The 21,923-nt window shown below is 44.5% G+C and overlaps 1 non-coding gene across 1 annotated transcript; it reads left to right on the top strand.

Annotated features, from left to right (window-relative positions):
- Positions 1–513: 513 nt before the first annotated feature.
- On the top strand, positions 514–620 carry LOC120696283. The gene has a single exon (XR_005684061.1). It is a non-coding gene; the product is annotated as a small nucleolar RNA R71 (small nucleolar RNA).
- Positions 621–21,923: the final 21,303 nt, after the last annotated feature.

Below are 21,923 nucleotides of genomic sequence, written 5' to 3'. Positions count from 1 at the left end.
TAGATAAGGTCTCTCAAGGTAGGTTGGTTAGGATTGAAAGAATTTGAATTACCATTACCTCCTTGATAATACGGGCGTGGTTGATTCCACCCCTGACCTCCTTGTGGACGAAAACCATTGTTGTTGCCATTGAGATATAATTCTTTTTCTTGGGTTTTTGGGCAGTTGTCGCCCGAATGTCCAACATTCCCACAGACCTCGCACGTCATGCGAGTTTCCAAGGCTTGAAGTGTTTGCAATTGAGCCTTTTCTTGGGAATAATCCTCGAATTTCTTGAGGAGGAGATCAATCTTCATAGCGAGCATGTCGGCCTCCTTGACGGAGTGCATGCCTCGCTGGTACAGTTGGAGGCGATCATCGCTCTAACCTTGGTTGTACACCATCTTCTCAATTAATGATGTAGCTCTTTCAATGGTCAGCGAGAAGAAAGCTCCACCCGTAGTGGCATCCACATGATCACGGGACGATTGATTCAACCCATTGTAGGAGTTCTGAAGAATGAGCCAATTGTCCATTCCATGGTGCGGACACGCTCGAATGTACTCCTAAAGTCTCTCCCAAGCTTCAGGAATTGACTCATTTGATGCCTGCTGAAAGTTTGAAATCCGTCCACGAAGAGCATTGGTTTTGCCCATTAGGAAGAACTTCGAGAGGAACACCTTGACACATTTGTCCCAAGTGTCCATAGCAGCCTTGTTAGCATAAAACCATTGCTTCGCTCTCCCCAAGAGAGAGAACGGAAACAGACGGAGCCGAATTGCATCTTGCGATACACCCTTAATAACAAAAGTACTGTAGAGCTCCAGGAACTACTGGAGATGAGCGCTGGCATCCTCATTGGTCTTGCCACAGAAAGGGCTGGCCGGCACCATCGTAATGAGACCCGTCTTGATCTCAAAATTTTCCGCTCTGGTGTTAATCTCGGGCCCGGTGGGGACATGGTTAGCAGATGGAGCAGAGTAATCATGGAGTGTCTTCTGGGCCATAGCTTTAGAAGCTGATGATGATGCAATGACTGGTTCGGCTGCCGAGAGTGGTCTCCGAGGTGATACGAGACGAGCTCACGTCCTCCTCAAAAGTGACTCTGGATCGGAATGAAAGTTTTGTGACAAGTCGAAACCGGTCATACACTACCCTGTTTTCATATCAACAAAGACAAGAAAACAAAGCCAAATTAGCCTGTTTAGCAAGCGAATACCAATTTTGATTTTGTTCATAACTTTGTCTATATACTTCAATTTGTGCCTTCCCCGACAACAGCGCCAAAAATACTTGTTGGCGCCTACCAGCGTCACCACCGGGAGAGCAGCGATGACGCCCGCAGACGCCAATTGGGGTGGCAGGTATTCCATGAACCATGAATAAATCCGCAAGCGCACGGAATACCGCTGTAGCATTTTACCTGGAAGTATACCGGGGTGTCATTTATATTTCCACAGGGAAGGCGGTGAATGAAGAGATATAGATTAGTTGATGAACTTTATCTAGATTGGATATTCTCATGCATAAATAGGGGTAAAATATATAACATGGTAGGAGGTAGTGTTACACACACACAAACTACCCTCTAGATAAATAAATAAAAGAAAAGAAAAGATGCTTTAGGCCGGGAGCAAGGCAGAAGTTAGAGCTGGAGTCAACTGTTCTAGGCTAGCTATGTCTATGCCATCTTATGGTTAGATCGTCAGATATTAAACTACACAACAGGGAGACCGCTATCGAAGCAACGGGAGGAGCCCGTACACCCCGGCGGCTTTATGCACCTCCTACCCCCATACCAAACGTGGAGGATTACTAGGGCTCGAACAGGGCTGTCACCACCTGCCGGCTACCTCTACAAACCGTGGGTATAGTTGACATCCAGCAACTCTTAGCTAATCTAGACACCATGCCTACACTAGTAAGCGATACTCTAGTGTCCCGCGTGGAGCCACCACCCTTTGGATGGACAGACATCACACTAAAGCAAACATACGAATACTAGAGCAGTTGATAGAGTTCTATGGCTGATATGTAAACCATCGCAAGCACAGGGCGATCATGCAATGCAAGCATTGAATAATATTGCAACCAGATCAAGAAGCATATATCCGATAACTCAGAACATACTTCGAGCAGATATCGGTAACCATAGTCTAATTCTATTACAAACAACCGAATATTACAAGAAAGAGCTAGCGATGAACCCATACCAGAACTCTCGAGCAACTCCGGCAACTCAAAGACTCCTAAACTTCTCCTAAACTCCACTAACCCTAAAGATTATGCAAGAGGTGAGTGTTGTGAGGGGTGTGTGTGTATGTGTGTGTGTGTTCTAATCTCTACCCCCCTTATATTTATAGCAGGGAGCCACAGGGTGAGACTCTCCAAACCGACCTAGGGGACCAACCAGGAGATGACACATGGCTTGGCTAAGGCGGTGGGGCCCACAGGCCAGGTCGGCCAACCAGGCTGGTCGGCCGGCCTGCCCGAGGCTCCAACCGCCCCCAACTTCCTCTGGTGGGCTGTCCTGGGCTGCCTTGTCTGGTCCATGTTGGTCTTGGTCTGTCTTGGCTTGTCTGAACTGGGTTTTTGAGCCACTTTTGGTCCATCTGAGCCACAATCGGTGCTCTAATAATTTCTATGATTTTATGTTGGGCCAAAGTATGCTTGCAACCTGCATATTAGCTCAAAAACACAACTTGCATTTTCTAGAAGGTGAAGTGTGATTTAGGGACTTTATTGGATAAAGGTACGTGTAAGAAATGCAAACTCTCATGATTTTCTGATCAAGTTGATGCCTGGAAATGGTCGTTAGTGAGTGTTGACGCTCCTTAAGTATCCATTTTATCCCCTGTTTAACTTTGATAATGGCATGAATTCAATATCAAAATCACTAACCATCCTAACCTCGGCCCAATTATTGGTCGTTTTCGCGTTTGCACATATATTTTGGAGGTACTTCGTTTTTGCAGGTTTTTGACCAATTTTGGAGCATGAAATGACGAGGCCCACGATCACGCGATGACACAAAGAAAGACAAAGGCCAAAGCCTGAACAAAGGACCGAAGGCCATGATGATTAGAGGCCTGTGCGTGCACATCCACCCTCCAATGAAGCCCAAAGGACAAAGCCCACAAGATAAGATCAAGATACTTCGGGACTAAGCAAAGCAAAGAGAGATTTACTTAAGGATTTTCCATCCTATCCTTTTCCTCGAAGAAATCTCGAAGATAACGACGTCTAATGGGGTGCAATCGTGAAAGGCATAAACTCTAGAAGACTCCAGGAGACTTGGGGAGAAAGGAGGACACGAGGCGGCGAAGAAATGGGTCAGGCCGGCCGGCCCAGCCCCTTTTTGAGGCGGATCGGCCTCCCCTTTGACCTAGGGTTTCCTGAGGCTATTTAAAGACCGCTCCCCAAGGTTCACGAGGAGATCAATTCAGGAGACGACGCCAAGGAGCAGAGAAGATAGAGGGACACCTCTCGGAGAGCCGAGGGTCGTGCTACTTGTCTAGGGGCTTCCCTAGCCGACGTGGGAGCCTTACAAGGAAGACCACGTCAGAGTTCTGGAGCTAGGATCATCAAGATCAAGGTAGGGCCCCGGTTGTGATCTTGTGATGTACAATCATTCATGGTGAAGTTATTTGTGATTCCGAATGTTTAGCGACCATGTTCTCTCTTTCGATTTCGTTCTTTTCTTTGTGTTTGCTTCATCCTAGATCTATTATCGAGATAGATCGCTTAGCATGATCTTGTAGTCATGGTGGCTAGAGGTTCATGGCGGAACTACCAAAGGGGGTTCGACTTGCTTCAGGGTACTTTCGTCCAAAGAGGGGCCTCGTGATAGGGCATTGCCACTGAGTAGGTGGGGTATCGAGGGATCGGATTGGAGATTTTGAGTTTAAAGATACTTTTCATTGAGATTCACATCTATCTTACTTCACTACATCTAGCTGGAACAACAACATATGCATGATCTAGGTGATCTAGATTGGTTATCTCTAACTTTCTCTTGCTACCTTCGGTGTTTGTCGTTTTTAGTAGATTAGATTCGTTTTTCACCATCTCAACACAAAGGAATCTCTATGCTAGTAGATTGTTTCTTGTATCTTTGGTTCTGTGGATTGATAAACCTTTGGGGAATACTCTAAGGGAAAAGCTACATGAACCGTGCGCTTGCAGTATACAAATCGGGGGCGCTAAGGAGCGTCAACAAGCTTTTCTGGCGCCGTTGCCGGGGAACCATCGATTTAAGATCCAATCTTACTTGCATTCGTAAATATTTCTTTTTCTTGATTTTTCTTTTTTACCTTTTTAGATATCTTATTTTTTTGTGCTAACTAAAAAAACGGATCTATTCCACGAAAATCAATCTAATCTAGAGTTTGCTTTATTTTTCTTTTATGTTTTAGATCTTGTATATTCATCTTTTAGATCTGTTATATATTTTTCGTTTTCACTAACCCCTAACAGGAGATGGACGGGGGCCTCTCCAACAAAACCGAAAATTTTGTGGATGATCCAGGAAAAAATTACAGGCAAAGGAGACGAGAAGCACGATCAAGGAAGCCGGAACTAGTAGATCCAAAAGTCGAAGCCGACGGTTCATCGTCTTCACCTCAAGCAACTCCACCAACAAGTCCAAAGAGGCGCCACTTCACCGAGGGATGGCGCTACCGGAGCAGGAGCATACGATCGGAGAGCTATGCACTCCAGACATTCGGGACTTGCCGATCCAAAATCTCGACAACATCGGAGTTCCGTTCGAGATCAAGACTTCAATCATAAGGATGGTGCAAAGCTCGCCCTTTAATGGAAAAGAAGACGCTAATCTACATCTTCAAGCGTTCCTCCAACTATGCCGCACCTTCGACATGCAAGGGATGACTCAAGACCAAATAAGAGCCAGGCTCTTTCCGTTCTCTCTACTTGGAAGAGCGTTGCAATGGTTTCATTCTCTACCACCGCGCATGGTGCAAAATTGGGAGTCCTTGATGAAAGAGTTCATGACGGAGTTCTACTCGCCGGGCAAGACCCAGATTCTGCGCAACAAGATTGCAACATTCGTGCAAGCCCCGACGGAGACTATTGCGGAAGCATATGAGCGCTTCAACGACTACATCCGCGCCGTACCTCATCACAAGTTCTCAAGGGAGGATGTGGTCCAGAAGTTCTATCAAGGCCTCACTACTGCATCAAGGGGGATCATTGACGCATCGGCCGGAGGTTCTATCATTGAGCTCACGCCTACTCAAGTTTTCAAGCTATTCAAGAAGGTGGTAGACAATGACGCATGGGCATCATCGGGGCGCCTACAACCACTCCAAGCCGTGGGCGCCGCGAAGAGTGTATTGCAAGTGGAATGTGAAGAAGTGCTAGAAGGGAAGATCGACTCGCTCATGAGAAGGTTGAAGAAGATGGAAGTGGAAAAGAAGGAAGCCCAAGGTATTGATTTGAAGGCGGCCGAAGCAAGGTCTACATGTGAAGAATGTGGAGAGTACGGCCATGTCCAAAAGAATTGCCCGGAGGAAGCCAAGATGCTCGAGTACATGAAGAAGGGAGAATGGATTCCGCCACCCAACTTCCTCTACGGGCAAGGTAGACCCCAATTTAATGCAAGCTCTTCCATTCAAAACTCGGTGCCTCTTCGTATACAATTGAAGGAGTTCATGGATGAGCAAGGCAAGATCAACATGGACACCATCACCAAGTTCAAGGCTATGGACAAGATCTTGGAGAACATTGATGGCAAGGTGACGGAGGTCGGGAGCTCTAACCTTCAAGTACTCAACATGATGAAGATGCTAGAGACGCAAGTAGCCCAGCTCGCCGGACGCCTATCTAGCAACGAAGGAAAATTGCCCGGGAAACCTCAAAGTCCGGAGACGGCTAAGGCAATTCAAACTCGCTCGGGAAAGGAGACCGAAGAACCCGAACATGCAGCAGGAGCAAGGAAGCCTAAGCCAAGAGTTGAAGTGGAGACCATCATCGAGGAGAAGGCACCTACTCCTATGCCAGAGATAGTCACCGAAGAGCCGGAGTTTGAGCTAGATGATATAGACACCAAGATTCTACCGCCAAGGCCACGATACCGCAAAGGTAAACATGAAGATGAGCAATTAAACAAATTTGTTGACATGGTACGCAGGTTGAGCATCAATATGCCGCTCTTGGATGCTCTACAAGTTCCGACGTATTCTCGCTACTTCAAAGACATCATGGGAAATAAGCGCGAGATACCGCCAAGCACTGTCAAGCTAACCGAGGAATGTAGCGCGGCAATCGCTAATGAAGCTCCTGAAAAGAAGAGGGACCCCGGATGTCCTACCATCCCGTGTTCCATTGGATCTCTTATGTTCGAAAGAGCACTTTGTGATCTCGGTGCAAGTGTGAGCGTCATGCCAAAGAATGTGTTCGAGAAGCTACGCTTACCGGAGCCGGAGCCCACCGCCATGTGCCTAGAGTTAGCGGACAATTCCGTTCGCTATCCTTTGGGAATCGCCGAAGATGTGCCCGTGAAGATTGGAGAACACTTAGTCCCCGTTGACTTTTTGATTCTCGATATGGGAGAAGGGAGCAAGGTGCCTCTCATACTTGGGAGGCCTTTCCTCTAGACCGCAAGGGCGAACATCGACGTTGGCAAGTGGGAGATAAAGTTCGACATCAATGGCACCATAAGCGAATTCAAGTTTCGTCCACGCCTCGAGGGGTGCAACATGATCAATGTCAAATATGTTCCGCCCCACCGCCGTGTCACAGAGGAGAAGCCAAAGAAAGAAGAGGAGCCGAATAAGAAGGAAGCGAAGAAGGAGATAGAAGTCATCGCGTCCATCGCGACAAAGAAGATCGCTGCACCCGTCAAGAAGAAAGCTAAAAGCCCGCCTGTGAAGACCAAAAAGACGACTAACCTAGAAGACAAACCCGCACCACGGATTGTGCGGAAGTGGGTACCCAAGACTGCAGCGCCATCACCGAGCGTTGGTCTGAAGTGAAGAAGAAGAAAGTCTAGCTATAGACTATAAACGAAGCGCTTTGCGGGAGGCAACCCGTTCGTCGAGTCAAGAATAAAGCTGCCAGGAGTTCAACCTGTTCGTCGAGTCAAGAATAAGCTGCTAGGAGGACAACCCGCGAAAGGTTTAGGTAAGTAAATTGAGAATTTTGCTACGCAAGGACATGATATACTTTTGAACAATTGGTCGTTCGGTCGAACAATTAGATTTGGATTTTATTCGCTCGGTCATTTCGATGTTGTTTCTTATTTTAAACCAATGACATGAGCCATCCTATGATTTATTTGCCTCTTCTTGAGAAAGCCACATCCAAAATTCCATACCCATTTTTGGCGACCGTCCTGTCCATGATGGCCGGACCAAATTGAGATAAAACACAAGAGTAGAGCCACGCTATGTTTATATTATTTAAATTCTTGATGCGTAGGTTCGCACAAACATAGAGAGAATTTTCAGTTTCATTACCATAGGACTAGAATTTTCCTAACCTTAATTATTCTCTTTTTCAAAAATCTCTCTCTCATTTTGGCAAAAAATTAGAACCTAAACCCAAGACCCACGGTTGAATTCGAGATTGTTCGCTATCAATTCATGAAAGTGAACGGTTCCGGTGCAACCAAAATTAATGTAGTCGGGAAATATTTTTTGACTTAAAAATATAAAGATGTTTCAATTCCCCTCTGATTATTCATTTAAACTCATTGCATGCTTTGAGTCAATTCTGAAATTTCGAAGTTAGAGGAGGATTAAACATCTAAGCATGATTTGGAAAGGGTTTATGTGCTTGATTAACATCTATTGTTCAAAGTGAGTTCACGGGAAGGAATTGTGCTCTCTACCTACCACCACATGCAAATGATCCAAAGAAGGGAGCAGCCATACATGGGAAGGACATGTGATTTTCAGCAAAGATGGCACCATGTGATGAATGATGAAGCATGGGACAAGGTGAATGACACAAAGTGAAGAAATAATGTTGCAAGTGGACATCAAAGGCAAAGAAGGAGTTTTTCACAGGATTTGGACAGTGCAAAGCATGAAAGATGTACTGGACAAAAGCAAATAATTGCACCAGAAAGCCACCAGAGAAAATTGAAGTGGAGGAGAGCCAAAAATGCCCTAGGCCGGCCGGCCCCAAGGCCCTAGGCCGGCCGGCCTGGCCCCATTTTAAGTGCTCTGGTGCTCCCCTTTGACAGGTACGCTCCTCACTCAGTTCATTGCTTATGTTCTTCAAGTTCTTCACCCAGAAACATCAGTTAGAGCCCTGAAAAATTCATCCACCAAAATTTACTCCAAAAATCTCCGAAAATTCGCCACAAATCCTAGTTTGCTCCACTCTTCGATATATTGTTCTCCCGCCGGCAAGAAACCCCCGGTGTGTTTGTTTTTGAGTGTGTGCAGCAAGGAGTCACCATGAGTGGCATCATGAGGTTCGTCACCGGGAGGAGAAGGACGTGTTCATCGACATCTGACGCATCGGCAAGTTCTTCGCGGAGGCACTCGGTCTCCGAGTCTCCGCGGAGCATGGAGGAAGACAACCCCGCACCGAGGAGCGACATGTTTCTCCTTGGTGGGATGAGAGACCCGAGATGCTCCTCCATGAGATTCACCGAAGGGATGCCACCTCCTCCACGGCGTTCGACAAGGTCATCCGCACCACCACCATACAAGCCCAAGAATTCAGAATATGGGCTTATTATCTTGTCGAAGGAAGAAGAAGAAAGGCTCAAGTTCATGAAGGGAAGGCTGCGAGCAAACTATGATTTTGATGATGAAGCATTGGAGAAGTTGGGATTTCATCATGACATCTACCAACTCTTGGAGAACATCGGTTGGAAGTTATTTTCCGACGGTGTCACGGTAGACATGCAAGAAGAAGTGACTTTGGAGATGTTCATGACATTGGAGAAAACAACGGAAGTGGTGGATGATGAAAAAGTTCCATGTCTGAAATTTCGGCTCAAGAATGAAGAAAAAGTCATCACCTATGGAGAAATAGGGAGTTTGCTCGGATTCAAAAGTAATGCATATGAAATGGTGCAAGTTGAAGATGGAGAGCTTGATGAATTTTGGACAAAGATAGCAAAAGATGTCAACCGCCAAAGGAAGAATATAAGTAATGTGACCCTCCAAATATTCCACTCTTGGTTGAGCAAAAGAATTCTCGGGAGGATAAGAGAATCGAAGGTCACCGACCAAGAATTAAATTGGATGTATGCTGCATTGGTGAAGAAGAAAGTGATTGATCCCACCTACATCATGGTTGAAAGGTGGATTTGTGAAGCATCATCCGGTATGGGAGAAGTTGGTTCGGGGTGTTATCTCACAATGATAGCCCGAGCCATGAATCCGGGGTTACGAGTGATCCAAAAATATTATGTCCCGGGAAGAGATATTGGGATTGAACATTTGAGGCAAGGCCATTATATCGGAGGGGATGAAAAGAAGGGATTCACTATTTCTGAGATGGATATTTCCCTCCCCGATCAAAGGCTAAAATTATTCGCAAGAGGGAGAACTGATTGGCGAGTTGAAAATATTGGAAAAAAGGTGAAGAAATCAAAAAGAGGAAGGTTAATTGAAAGAACATCGGCATCGGCACAACAAGAAGACTTGGAAGTAGACCTTCCACCGCCAAGTACCGGTTATTGGAGGAATGAATTTCAAGGTGCATCAAGTGGACAAGGATACCCGCAAGGATGGACGAGTCAATGGGAAGGGAACCAAGATCAAGCATGGGGGCTTGCTGCGGCGGCGCCCCCACCATTTAGCAACTACGGCTACCCACCCCCATCATACCAAGGAGAGATGCCCGACCCGTCATTTGGAGCACAATTTTTTGACCTCCCTCAACTGGAACAAGGAATGAGAATCATGGGTACCTATGCAAGAAGAAACATGGAAGACATAGACGCCATCCGGAGGCACACAAGCCAACTAGAAGATGGAACCGCAGGAATTGCATATCAAATGGGACTTCTAGGCCTGGCGCCACCGGAACAATTTGATGGAGGAGCATTTCAACAATATTATGACCAAGGATACAACGCAAGAGGCAATCAAGACGAGTGATCGACGACAAGACCATGAATAAAATGCTCGCACGTGTGGTTTGGATTTTTCTATTTCTTTTCATTTATTTTCAGCATGTGTGCAAGCTTGTGTGTGCGTAGAAATTTTATGTTTTATTTATTTTTCAGCATATGTGCAATTTGCTTTCTTTTGTTTTCATCACCATAATAAATAAATGCGTCACCCACGCTTTAATGTTATGGTTAGTAATGATGATAGAAAGTTTGTGCCATGATAAAATATGATGATCGTTGCCGCCTTGTCTACTTTCTTGTGCTTGGTTTATGCATGATTAAACTAATGCTCTCTCTAACATGATCTGAAAATTAATTAAATGCCGGCTAATTCAATTGTGGAGGTTATGATAAATTAAGACCCATATCTTTTATTCTTACTCTCTTACTTAAGCTTGTCAAGGAAAATTTAATTTGGATTTAATTTTGAGCTAACCTTGTCAATGATACCTTTTGCAATTGCTCTACCCTTCTACAAGCCTAAATGATATATCATAACAAACCATATAGCAAGAATTATTTTCAGGTGAATTAATTCAGGATTTATCTTCTTTGGTACGAGACTAACAAGCTGACCATTCCGTATTTTTGCATACCTCTCTTTTTGCTAGCCATTCTATCCATGCATTGTGAGTTTCTATACCGGGAACATCGCAAACCTCGCTGGATATCCACTCTTAACCAAAAACATCTTTTTGTGAAACGCCTCCTTGACCACAACCTATATATTGAGTATATATTATTATTTCGACGGCAAAACAGTGGAATCAAGAGCAAAATTCAGTAAAACATAAGCTTGGGAAGTGTGGCAGAACCACCTGAATTATCCCGGCTCAAGTGCGCAGGCCATCACTATAAAGGCAACACCAGCTCAAACTCACTTCAAACGGAACAATTCTTGGTCTGTCGGGTAACGTCCCGATGCAACCACCGGTTCTCGGATCGAACAAGCATACCCCGCACGAAGGCGAGTCCAGAGATATTACAACCACAATTTTATAACACAGGCATAGTAATGATTACAAACCAGTTCAAACTATTATTACAAAACCAACTTTGGTAAAACAGTTATACAAGCCATAACTATAAGTTCAGAGTTTTAAACAGCGGAAGATAAAACACGACGGCTACAACACGTCGCAAAGGAATGCCATGCTAGTCCAAGCATGGTATCACTCGTCATGGTCATTGCCGGCCGAAGACGTATCCCACTCGACGGACCAGCCAGGAGGCAAAGAGCATGGGTAGGTCAAGCTAGCGATCTGCTCCTCAAAACTCATACCTGAAAAGATTTCCAACAGCAAGGCTGAGTATTCTAATACTCAGCAAGACTTAACCGTCAACGGGTATACTAAGCCCACCTTAGCAAGACTATGCAGGGTTTGTGAGGCTCTGATTTCCTTTTTGCTGAAAAGTAATAAAGAGTATGTCCTTACTTTCAAATTTTAGCTTTCCAGATTCTAGTTGATTAACCATTCTATGTAAGCAACAACTAATCAACCATGGTAGAACTTTAAGCAAACATCAAGATTAATCATAGTAATGTTGCTCTTATTACTCTGTGTGGCAAAGAGATCAAGCAGTCCCAAACTGTGGGAAGCAGATGATTCGAATCGAATTTCTTAACCTGGCCAGGCAAACCTAACACACACGTCTGGAACACCGTCGGGTCGTTCCCAAACAACCGTTTACCTTTCTTCCCGACTTGTGGATAGGGTCACTCTCCCCGACTATAGGGCACCAACTTCCTCCCTGCAGCCGCGGTGTTGCGCAACATAAACATAAATGAAACCTATCTCTAAGAGAGCGTGAAAGGTATATCCACTCCCCGGTCCAATCGGTGACTAGGCTTACCGCGTACCATATTTACGGCATGTGGCTAGTACGTTCAAAAACTTAACCAGCACTACCACACACCGTGACCTTAGCAAGTTCAATAACACAGACGGGGTCTCACCAAAGGTCATGATATCGAACATGACCCCGTCCGTCGTCCTTATATTGATAACAGAAAGTAAACAAACAATTCCTATAAAGCTCGCGAGTGACAGGCAATCACTCGACTTTTACCGGTCCTATAAGCTTAGCAAGTAGTCGAACTCAGGTCTAGTGTTCAGTACATAGGTTCCTAGGATCATGCATCTAGGGTTTCCATTCAAATCCTAAGAACTGTAAATGCACAAGTAAATAATAACAGTAAATGATAATAATTGGAAATATAGGTTATGTCCGGGGCTTGCCTTCTTGGTAGTCGCTAACTATTTCAGCTCTAGGCTCTTCCGAACTTTGGTCCGGGGCTTCAGTTAGTACGGTGGTGTTCGCTTGAGCTTCGAGATTACCTCCGTCAGATTCCGGGATCAGCTCGTACATCCCGTCCGACAAAGTAGTCATATCTATATGTAATGCAAGAACATTATTATAAACACACATGGGCAATCGTTTATAGAGTAGTTAAATAACAATTATAACTACACAAGGCATCATGATCAACAGCACAAGAAATCTATACTAACTTCATAAACAAATGGGAGTTGTTTCCTAAAGCAAGTAAACTATGGTTTGCTAATAAATAAACAACTCAGAGCACAAACAGCAATAAATTTAGCAAAAAAATTACACTAAACAGAACATGAACAAAGTAAGCTATCCTGTAAAATTCATGCCAAAATAAGTAGCCATTTATTCACAACAAATCATTCATTCAGACAACATCTAGAAAAAGCTTGAATTATACAGGTCAAACTAGAGCAAAGCTGAAGCTCAAAATTTAACAGGATATCGACACAGAAATGAACTAGCTACTGTGAATTTTTCATGATTTTACCTACAAATAATTAATTCTGAGAAAATAAACAAAACAGACATCAGATTAACAAGATTCATTTTTAGCTCCTGTTCTAGTCATGAACTGATGCTCAAACATCATGTACAAGCTAAGATACTCTAGAAGAACAGTCAAGAATATTTTCATGATTTATCATCAGCACAAACTATTTATCATAATTAAAGTCTACTAAACAAGGATTAAATTAAATAAATAGCTACACATGAGAACTGACCACGAAATTTTTATAACAACACTAGAGTCGTATGATCAACTCACCATAAAAATTTCACAGCAATACATGGCTTCAAACAATAGCTAAGAAAAAGATAAAACATCTAGTATTTATATACCTAGTGACACAAATCTAATTTTCCAGCAAAAACTTTCCACAAACATCTATCATATTTTGATTCTACTGGATAGAGCTTTACACAAGGATTCCAGAACATCAAGATTTGCTATTTTACGAATTTCCTACGAATTTATACTGAATTTCAAAGTTTGCAGCTAGAAATTACAAAGAAGTCCTTAGAGCACTATTCAACTGAGTCTAGAGCTTCGCAGACAGCCCCCTGGAGTTTTTCAAATTCTGAACTCGAGGTCCTGGGCCGGGTCAGAGGGGGGCGCGGGGTTTGACCGGCCGAATCCCGGCGAGGGGGTCACCGGCGGCGAGGGTGGAGGGGTGTGGGAGCTTCGCGGGTTCAAGGCGCACCTCAGGGTGCTCTTGGGGTGCGGGGAGGGGCTCGGAGGCGGCGGCTCGACGCGAGCAGGCGGTCGGCGGCGGAGGAAAATGACGGAGGCGGCGCTCCGGTGAAGATTGGGCGAGGGGAGGTGGTCGGGGAGTTGCGCGAGGTCGAGGCGCAACTGTCGGGGTGGTCAGCGTGGGCGGGGAGGCTGCGGAGAGGCGGGTCGACAGCGGGCTCAGAGGGAGGCGGCGGTCGTGGTGGCGGCGGGGTGGTGTTCTGGGGTTTCCAGGCAGGGAAATGGCGAGACAGCAAGCGGAATAGAATGCGGGGATCTTCCTGGTGCTGCTGCGCGCGAGAGGAGAGGGGCTGGGGCACTGCCCTGGGCTGGGCTGGCCACAGCGGCGTCGAGGTGGCGGCCGGCGGCGGTCCTCTGAGCACGTGGCAAGGCGAGGAGAGGGCACGGCGCGAGGCAAAAGCGGCGGTGGAGTTTCTGGGCGACGCGTGGAAGCCAGCGCGAGCTATAGGTGGCCGGGAAGGCGGCCCAGAGCGGCGAGCCGGCGGCGTACATCACTGGCGGCGGGAAACAGAGGAGTAGGCAGGAGGAAGAAGACAAGGACTGGTTCGCAAATTCAGAAAATTTCATCGACCCAGATGTAAACAAGCAATAACTTTTAAACTAAAGCTCAAATGAAAAATTGCTCAACATGAAAGTTGTTCAGTTTTTCAAGATCTACAACTTTGATGTTGTGCAAAAATTTATTTGATCAAAGATTCAAGAGCTAACTTTGAAAACATAGGAGGTATTTTGAATTCCAGGAATTTTGTCTTTTTCAATGCAATTTCACTTTAAATTTAGACTTAAAAGCAAAATTTGCTGCCATGTAATGAATGCATTGAATTTTGCAAAAACACCCTCCACAAAAGCTATAATTACCCAACCTATTCAATTATAACTGCAGAAAGGACATTGTATAAAATCATAATTACACATATAACCTTTATATTTACAAAAAGATCCTTTTTCAAGCAATTCAATCACATGATGCATACAATAGATACACAACTACTGTGCAGACACCTAGGGTGTCACAGGAAGCATCAAAGAGTTCGCAGAAGAAAAATCCGAAGAAGTGGAGGCCTACAGGCAGTAGGCCGGCCGGCCCAACACCTCTAGGCCGGCCGGCTTGCCCCTTTTCCTCCTCTGTTGGCTTCAATCTTTCACGAGGAGATGCTCCCTTGAATTCCAAAGTTGAGTCCAGAGAATTGATAAAGGTTTTATGCACTCACTCCATCAAATTATCATCACTTCATTGCTTGAGGACATGCAAACGTTCAAGCATGGGGGGGAGGTGGAGTAAGTGCATTGTGTTGCCAACGGTTCTGAGGAGCAAAAAGAAAGAAAGAAAAAAAGGGAGAGAGAAAAGAAAAAAAAATGAAAAGCTCCTTGGTTCCTTTAGCTTCATTAAACTCCAGGTACTTTGAAGATTATTCTATACTCAATTATTCCAACCATGTGCAATCCGATAACAAGGACTTCAGTTGTGCCTTGGGATCAACAGTTGCCATTTGCACATGTCCACCATCTAAAGTGTGTGTTCCATTCTCTCCCTCTCCATAAAGAAATTATTTTCCAATGGCCTTTTTGACGAGTCTCGGTAATCCATACGAAGTATTTCTTGTTTTGATAATATCTTGATTATAATATCTTTTGTTAGGACTAACCTTTCTAGAGCTCCAGATAAAGCCTCATACATACATATGAGAGAAAGAAAGGAGAAAGTTATAGCAAGTTTGAGAGACAAGATGAGCTGAGAGTTTCCTTGAGCAAATTGCAATAAGGTTTAAATTATTGATCTTCGTTTAGCATTACTTATGGAACTTACTTTCTTAATTCTGAGACTTGTTTAATTTTGAGAGCATATGCTTAATAATTGTGGGGAAGCATTTAACTTGTATCTACCTTCCACATTGAAAAAGCTAGTTACAACTTGAACTATTAACTGCAAAATATTTTTGGGAGCATTGTGTTTTCTCGTGTATGATCAAGTGCAGGGATTGGACACTGAAAGGCAACACTGATTTTTATCAAATACTTACTCGAGGACGAGCAAGGTTTAAGCATGGGGGAATGTTGGCGCTCCTTAAGTATCCATTTTATCCCCTGTTTAACTTTGATAATGGCATGAATTTAATATCAAAATCACTAACCATCCTAACCTTGGCCCAATTATTGGTTGTTTTCGCGTTTGCACATATATTTTGGAGGTACTTCATTTTTGCAAGTTTTTGACCAATTTTGGAGCATGAAATGACGAGGCCCACGATCACGCGATGACACGAAGAAAGATGAAGGCCAAAGCCCGAACAAAGGACCGAAGGCCATGATGATTAGAGGCCCGTGCGTGCACATCCACCCTCCAATGAAGCCCAAAGGACAAAGCCCACAAGATAAGATCAAGATACTTCGGGGCTAAGCAAAGCAAAGAGAGATTTAAGGAAGGATTTTCCATCCTATCCTTTTCCTCGAAGAAATCTCGAAGATAACGACGTCTAATGGGGTGCAATCGTGAAAGGCATAAACTCTAGAAGACTCCAAGAGACTTGGGGAGAAAGGAGGACAAAGGGCGGCGAAGAAATGGCCAGGCCGGCCGGCCTGGGTCCATTGGGCCGGCCGGCCCAGCCCCTTTTTGAGGCGGTTCGGCCTCCCCTTTGACCTATGGTTTCCTGAGGCTATTCAAAGACCCCTCCCCAGGGTTCACGCAGAGATCAATTCGGGAGACGACGCCAAGGAGCAGAGAAGATAGAGGGACACCTCTCGGAGAGCCGAGGGTCGTGCTAGTTGTCTAGGGGCTTCCCTAGCCAACGTGGGAACCTTGCAAGGAATACCACGTCGGAGTTTTGGAGCTAGGATAATCAAGATCAAGGTAGGGCCCCGGTTGTGATCTTGTGATGTACAATCATTCATGGTGAAGTTATTTGTGATTCCGAATGTTTAGCGACCATGTTCTCTCTTTCGATTTCGTTCTTTTCTTTGGGTTTGCTTCATCCTAGATCTATTATCGAGATAGATCGCTTAGCATGATCTTGTAGTCATAGTGGCTAGAGGTTCATGGCGGAACTACCAAAGGGGGTTCGACTTGCTTCAGGGTACTTTCGTCCAAAGGGGGGCATCGTGATAGGGCGTTGCCACTTAGTAGGTGGGGTATCGAGGGATCGGATTGGAGATTTTGAGTTTAAAGATGCTTTTCATTGAGATTCACACTACATCTAGCTGGAACTACAACATATGCATGATCTAGGTGATCTAGATTGGTTATCTCTAACTTTCTCTTGCTACCTTCGGTGTTTGTCGTTTTTAGTAGATTAGATTCGTTTTTCACCATCTCAACACAAAGGAATATCTATGCTAGTAGATTGTTTCTTGTATCTTTGGTTCCGTGGATTGATAATCCTTGGGGGAATACTCTAAGGGAAAAGCTACACGAACCGTGCGCTTGCGGTATACAAATCGGGGGCGCTAAGGAGCGTCAACAGTGAGCGTCAAAGTGCCTCAGCTTGTGGCACATCTTCTATTTGGGGTTGCTGCATTTCATCCTCAATTACAACAGTGAGTTCAATCGGTTCCTGAAGAACAGGTTGTTGATCTTCACTCATTATTGCCACGGGTGGAATCACAACAGGTACTGGCACCACAATGTCAGGGATTGTAGGTGCAGCAACAACTGGTAGTGAGAAAAATGGCTCCTGAATCATTGGATTGGGCACGTACCCCTGCTTCTCCTCAAGACCAATTTCTCTAGGCACCATGCTCCGCCTCACCATTTCATCCTCTAGGAAAATAGCGTGTCTCGTTTCTACAAACTTTGTGTGTCTGTCTGCACAGTAGAAACGAAAACCTTTTGATCTTTTAGGATAGCCAATGAAATGGCAGCTGACTATTTTGGGATCTAGCTTCCCAATGTTTGGGTTAAAGACTTTAGCCTAGCCCCCCACCCCCCACACACGCAAGTGGTTAACGAGGGAACTCTTCCTATCCATAGCTTGTACGGTGTTTTGGGCACTGACTTACTTGATACTCTATCGAGAATGGCGGTTTTTAACGCCTCCATCCACAAACTCAATGGCAATGTGGAGTTACTCATCATACTGCGCACCATATCCATCAGTGTAGGGTTACTCCTTTTAACTAATCCATTCTGCTGAGGCTTGTCCGGTGTGGAATGCTGGGCAACTATGCCATTTTCCTGTAGAAACCTTGCAAAAGGTCCAAGAACTTGGGCATATGGGTATGTCGACTGTAGTACTCCCTCGTCAGACCTGACTATTTTAATTATTTTGTCATGCTGATTTTCAGCCTCTGCTTTAAATATTTTAAATTTATCCAATTCTTCTGATCTTTCTTTAATTGGATAAATGTAGCCAAAATGGGAGTAATCATCTGTGAATGTTATGCACGAGTCATAACCATCCATACTTTTAACAGGAAATGGACCCAAAATGTTAGTGTGGATTATCTCTAAAGTTCCTGCACTTCGTTTGGCACCCATTTTAATTTGCTTTACGTACTTTCCCTTAGTGCAATCTACGTACTGTACTATGTTTGAGAACCCTAGTGTAGGAAGAATTTTTATTCTTAACTAGTCTTTCTATTCTCCCCCTCGAAATATGGCCTAAACGACGACAGTGCCATAATTTCGACAATGTATCTTGAGTCCTCTTTCTTTTCTTTGTCACTTTCTCTGACAAGGACACATTCACATTCACATTCACATCACTCACAGAATTCACTTTTTCATGTATCGATAGTAAATAAAGCTTGTTGTGAAGGAAAGCAACACCAACACAAGCATTATTAAACCATATCTAACATTTGCCATTTCCAAAATGACAATCATAACCATCTTTGTCCATAAGTGAAACACTAATAGTGTTTCTATGCAACGATGGACATAAAGAACATCTCTAAGTACAAGCATGAAGCCATCAATAAGCTCTAGAGAGACATCACCAATAGCTTCAACATCTGCTTGGACTCCATTTGCCACTTCAACGTGTCTGTCTTTTCTTTGTGTAGTCCTTGTCGAACAGAATCCCTGTAAAGAATTTGCAATACGAACAGTTGCACTTGAGTCCATCCACCAAGTAGATTTGGAAAACCGAATATACAATGATTCGTCTACAAATGAAATAATGTTGTCACCTTTCCTTGCCTTGAGGGACTTTAGAAAGGTGGGACAATCTTCGTTGTAATGCCTCTTCTGATGGAAATGGAAGCACTCATCTTTGTCCACTGGAAGGTTCTTTTGCTGATACTGATGATGATAAGGCATGGGAGCCTTGCCCTTTTTCTGTGAGGAAGAGCCACCATGGAAAGGCTTTTTCTTTTCATTCTACACATGGTTGATAAAGCCACCATTCTAGTTCTTTATGCTCTCCTCCTCTAGCTCGCACATGGCAATGCACTTTTCCATGTCCCACTGTTCTGGCGGCATGTTGTAGTTAACAACAAATGTTTCAAATTCTTTTGGCAAGGAAGTGAAGATCAAATGAACAAGGAACATAGGCTTGAGTTCCAGGTCTAGTGGCATCAGCTTAGATTCCATGTTGCTCATTTTGAGGATGTGATCTCTTATATTACCTCCTCCATTGTACCTCTGTGTGACCAGCTGTTGTACCAGCTGGGTAGCATATGTCTTTGAAGAGCATTAAACTGACTCTTTATTCTGTCAAGGTACTTTGCGGTGGAGTCACACCCTTCAATTGAGCCCAAAATGGCAGGCTCAATCGTGTTCTTTTTCACATCCATACACTTTTTGTTAGCATTTGACCACTTTTTGTTTTCAAGGTCATATGCCATTTTTAAGGGAGCATAGTCCCTCTGCTTTTTCTACCATTCAGTATCAGTATCAACTGTCTCTGTCACTGGAGCCAGTGGCTTAGCGGCTTTGGTTCAGTGATTACCCAATCCACCTCACCACAAACGAAGGCAAGATCAATTTTTTCCTCCATTCACCGTAGTTGTCACCTTTGAGGATCGGGATATCTTTGATGCAGCTCATCAAGTACATCCCTCCTGAAATGACAAAGATAGGGAGAACACAATAACAACAATTGCATGTAATAGTTTCAACGTTGGTCAAAATTAAAACATACAACTATTAATGTAATTAAATCTACATCACCATTGGGCAAGAATAGAAATAAATGCAAAGAAATATAAAAAATTACAGTATTTCTATTAACAACGTCGATAAAAAAAATAACAATACCATAATACTCTCTTTAATCATGCTCTTAAAATTTAATTGTCCCGTTGGTTCAAATTAAATTAAAGGAGCAACCATTAAATTTTTGCAGCGGAAACATGGAAAACACATTTATTTAGAAGCACCAACACTATAGAACATTACTATTCTCTGAAACGAATTATCCCGTTGGTACAAATTTGATTAGAGATCAAAACTATACAAAACAGCAAGGAATAGCTTCTGAATAGAATAAAATTAAATCATAAGTATCACTGTTCAAACGGCTTGGGCGAGAAATCGACCCACGGCCCGCTTGGTGCGACGCGCTCCCGTGCCCCCAGGACGCAGCGTGGGCCTAGGCCAGGAAACCTCACTTCCACCTAGGCTGAATTCAGCCTGACCAGCGCTGAGCGATCCTGGCCATCCATTAGATCGGACGGCTGTCCGTCGATCTCAGTGGGACAAAAACCGCTAGCGGCCGGCCTCCTCCTGAAACCCTAGCCCCATTCTTCCTTCCCTCCCCTTTCTTTTGCTCCTTCCCGAGCGGCGGCGAGGACTGGACGGCCGGAGGAGGTGGCGGTGCCACCATTGGCCCCCTTGTCAGCACGCGCACTTGCCCGTGCAGGAGTGCACCACCGTCAAGCGTCCTGGTGGAGGTGCCCTGTGCCCTAAGGCCTGCGCGCATGTGAAGGTGAGATGGCGGCGGCTTGGGTTTGATTCCCCCGTGCAATAGCGGTGTTCCGCCGGTGAACCGACGGCTCTTGTGTGAAATGAACTAGGTTCCCGAAAGGAGAACCCAACTCCCTGTATTGTCTTGATAGTCCCTGGATCAGTAGCTATCACACACAGAACTCATTTCAATTTCATATCAAAATCATACTTTTGCGATAAAACACAATAAGGGTTTAATTATTACATAATCCAGTGAATTGTAGTACGAAAATTCTGGTACAAGCCCTTTGGGCTAAAGGGCAAACAAACAGAACACGGAAGTGCTAGCTAGACTTATGGGCATCCTCCATCTTGATGTCCTTTCTCCACAGGCAAACTTGAGCGAAGCCCGAGTCATCCTTAGTCCTTCCTTCAACATTGTCATCGATCTTCGAGTCGTCCCCAAGGGCGGGATAGGTTCACGTCACCATCCGTAGGCAAGATTTAAGTGGATGCAAAATAGTATAAAGAATAACCAACGGATGAGGCTAGGGTTTCCTAGGCAAGCAGCCAGCAGTATATATAAGTCATCCCTAACACCTGGATGCGGGCCATTCTGGCATCCTGGACTCCCAGTCATATCGATCTTCCACTACAAAACAACTCATCCCTGGTTCGGTGTGGGAACTCCCTCTCCCCGCACCTCAGCTGCTATCCGAGCAGGAAAAGTGATACTAGAGGGAGGTAGAAATATCAAGGCACACTAAACTAGATGAAGTAACAGAAGAGTAGGGATGTATATGACTGAGTACGCAGCTATACGTATAGTTTTCACCCTGCAGGGGTTGTACACCTGTACCCACACGCCACGAAGCCAACCGACAGCAACTCCATCTGACTCCGAGGCACTGACCTACTGAGAACAAGAACTAGCAATCATGGTACCTGTGGCAGAACCGCCCAAATTAATCCGGCTCAAGTGCGTTAACCATCACCATAAAAGCAGTACAGGTTAACACGCACTTCAAACGGAGTAATCCGGCAGCGCTGTCGGGTAAAGTCCCGATGAAACCACCTACGCTTCGATTGAACCCAAAGCTTGCATACAACTCACACGAAGGCGAGTCCAGAGATTATAACATTTCATCACTTCTTACATCACAGAGTACATCATAAATTTATTACAGACCAAGTTCAAATTCAAAAAATGCTTTTGAATCATAAAAGAGATCATCAGAGTTCATCTTCGCAGCGGAAATAAAAATGATAGGCTAGCATTGAAGCAAGATGTCACGATGAAGCCCGTACATGACATCAACCATACCTCAAATGTACCACCTGAAAACAAAGCCACAAGCAAGGCTGAGTATACTAATACTCAGCAAGACTTACCCGTCAACGAATATAACTTAGTCCACTTAACTAGACATGCA

This window comes from Panicum virgatum, chromosome 2K (assembly GCF_016808335.1).
Source record: "Panicum virgatum strain AP13 chromosome 2K, P.virgatum_v5, whole genome shotgun sequence".
NCBI classification, from domain to species: domain Eukaryota; kingdom Viridiplantae; phylum Streptophyta; class Magnoliopsida; order Poales; family Poaceae; genus Panicum; species Panicum virgatum.
This window is presented reverse-complemented; position numbering and strand designations above follow the sequence as displayed.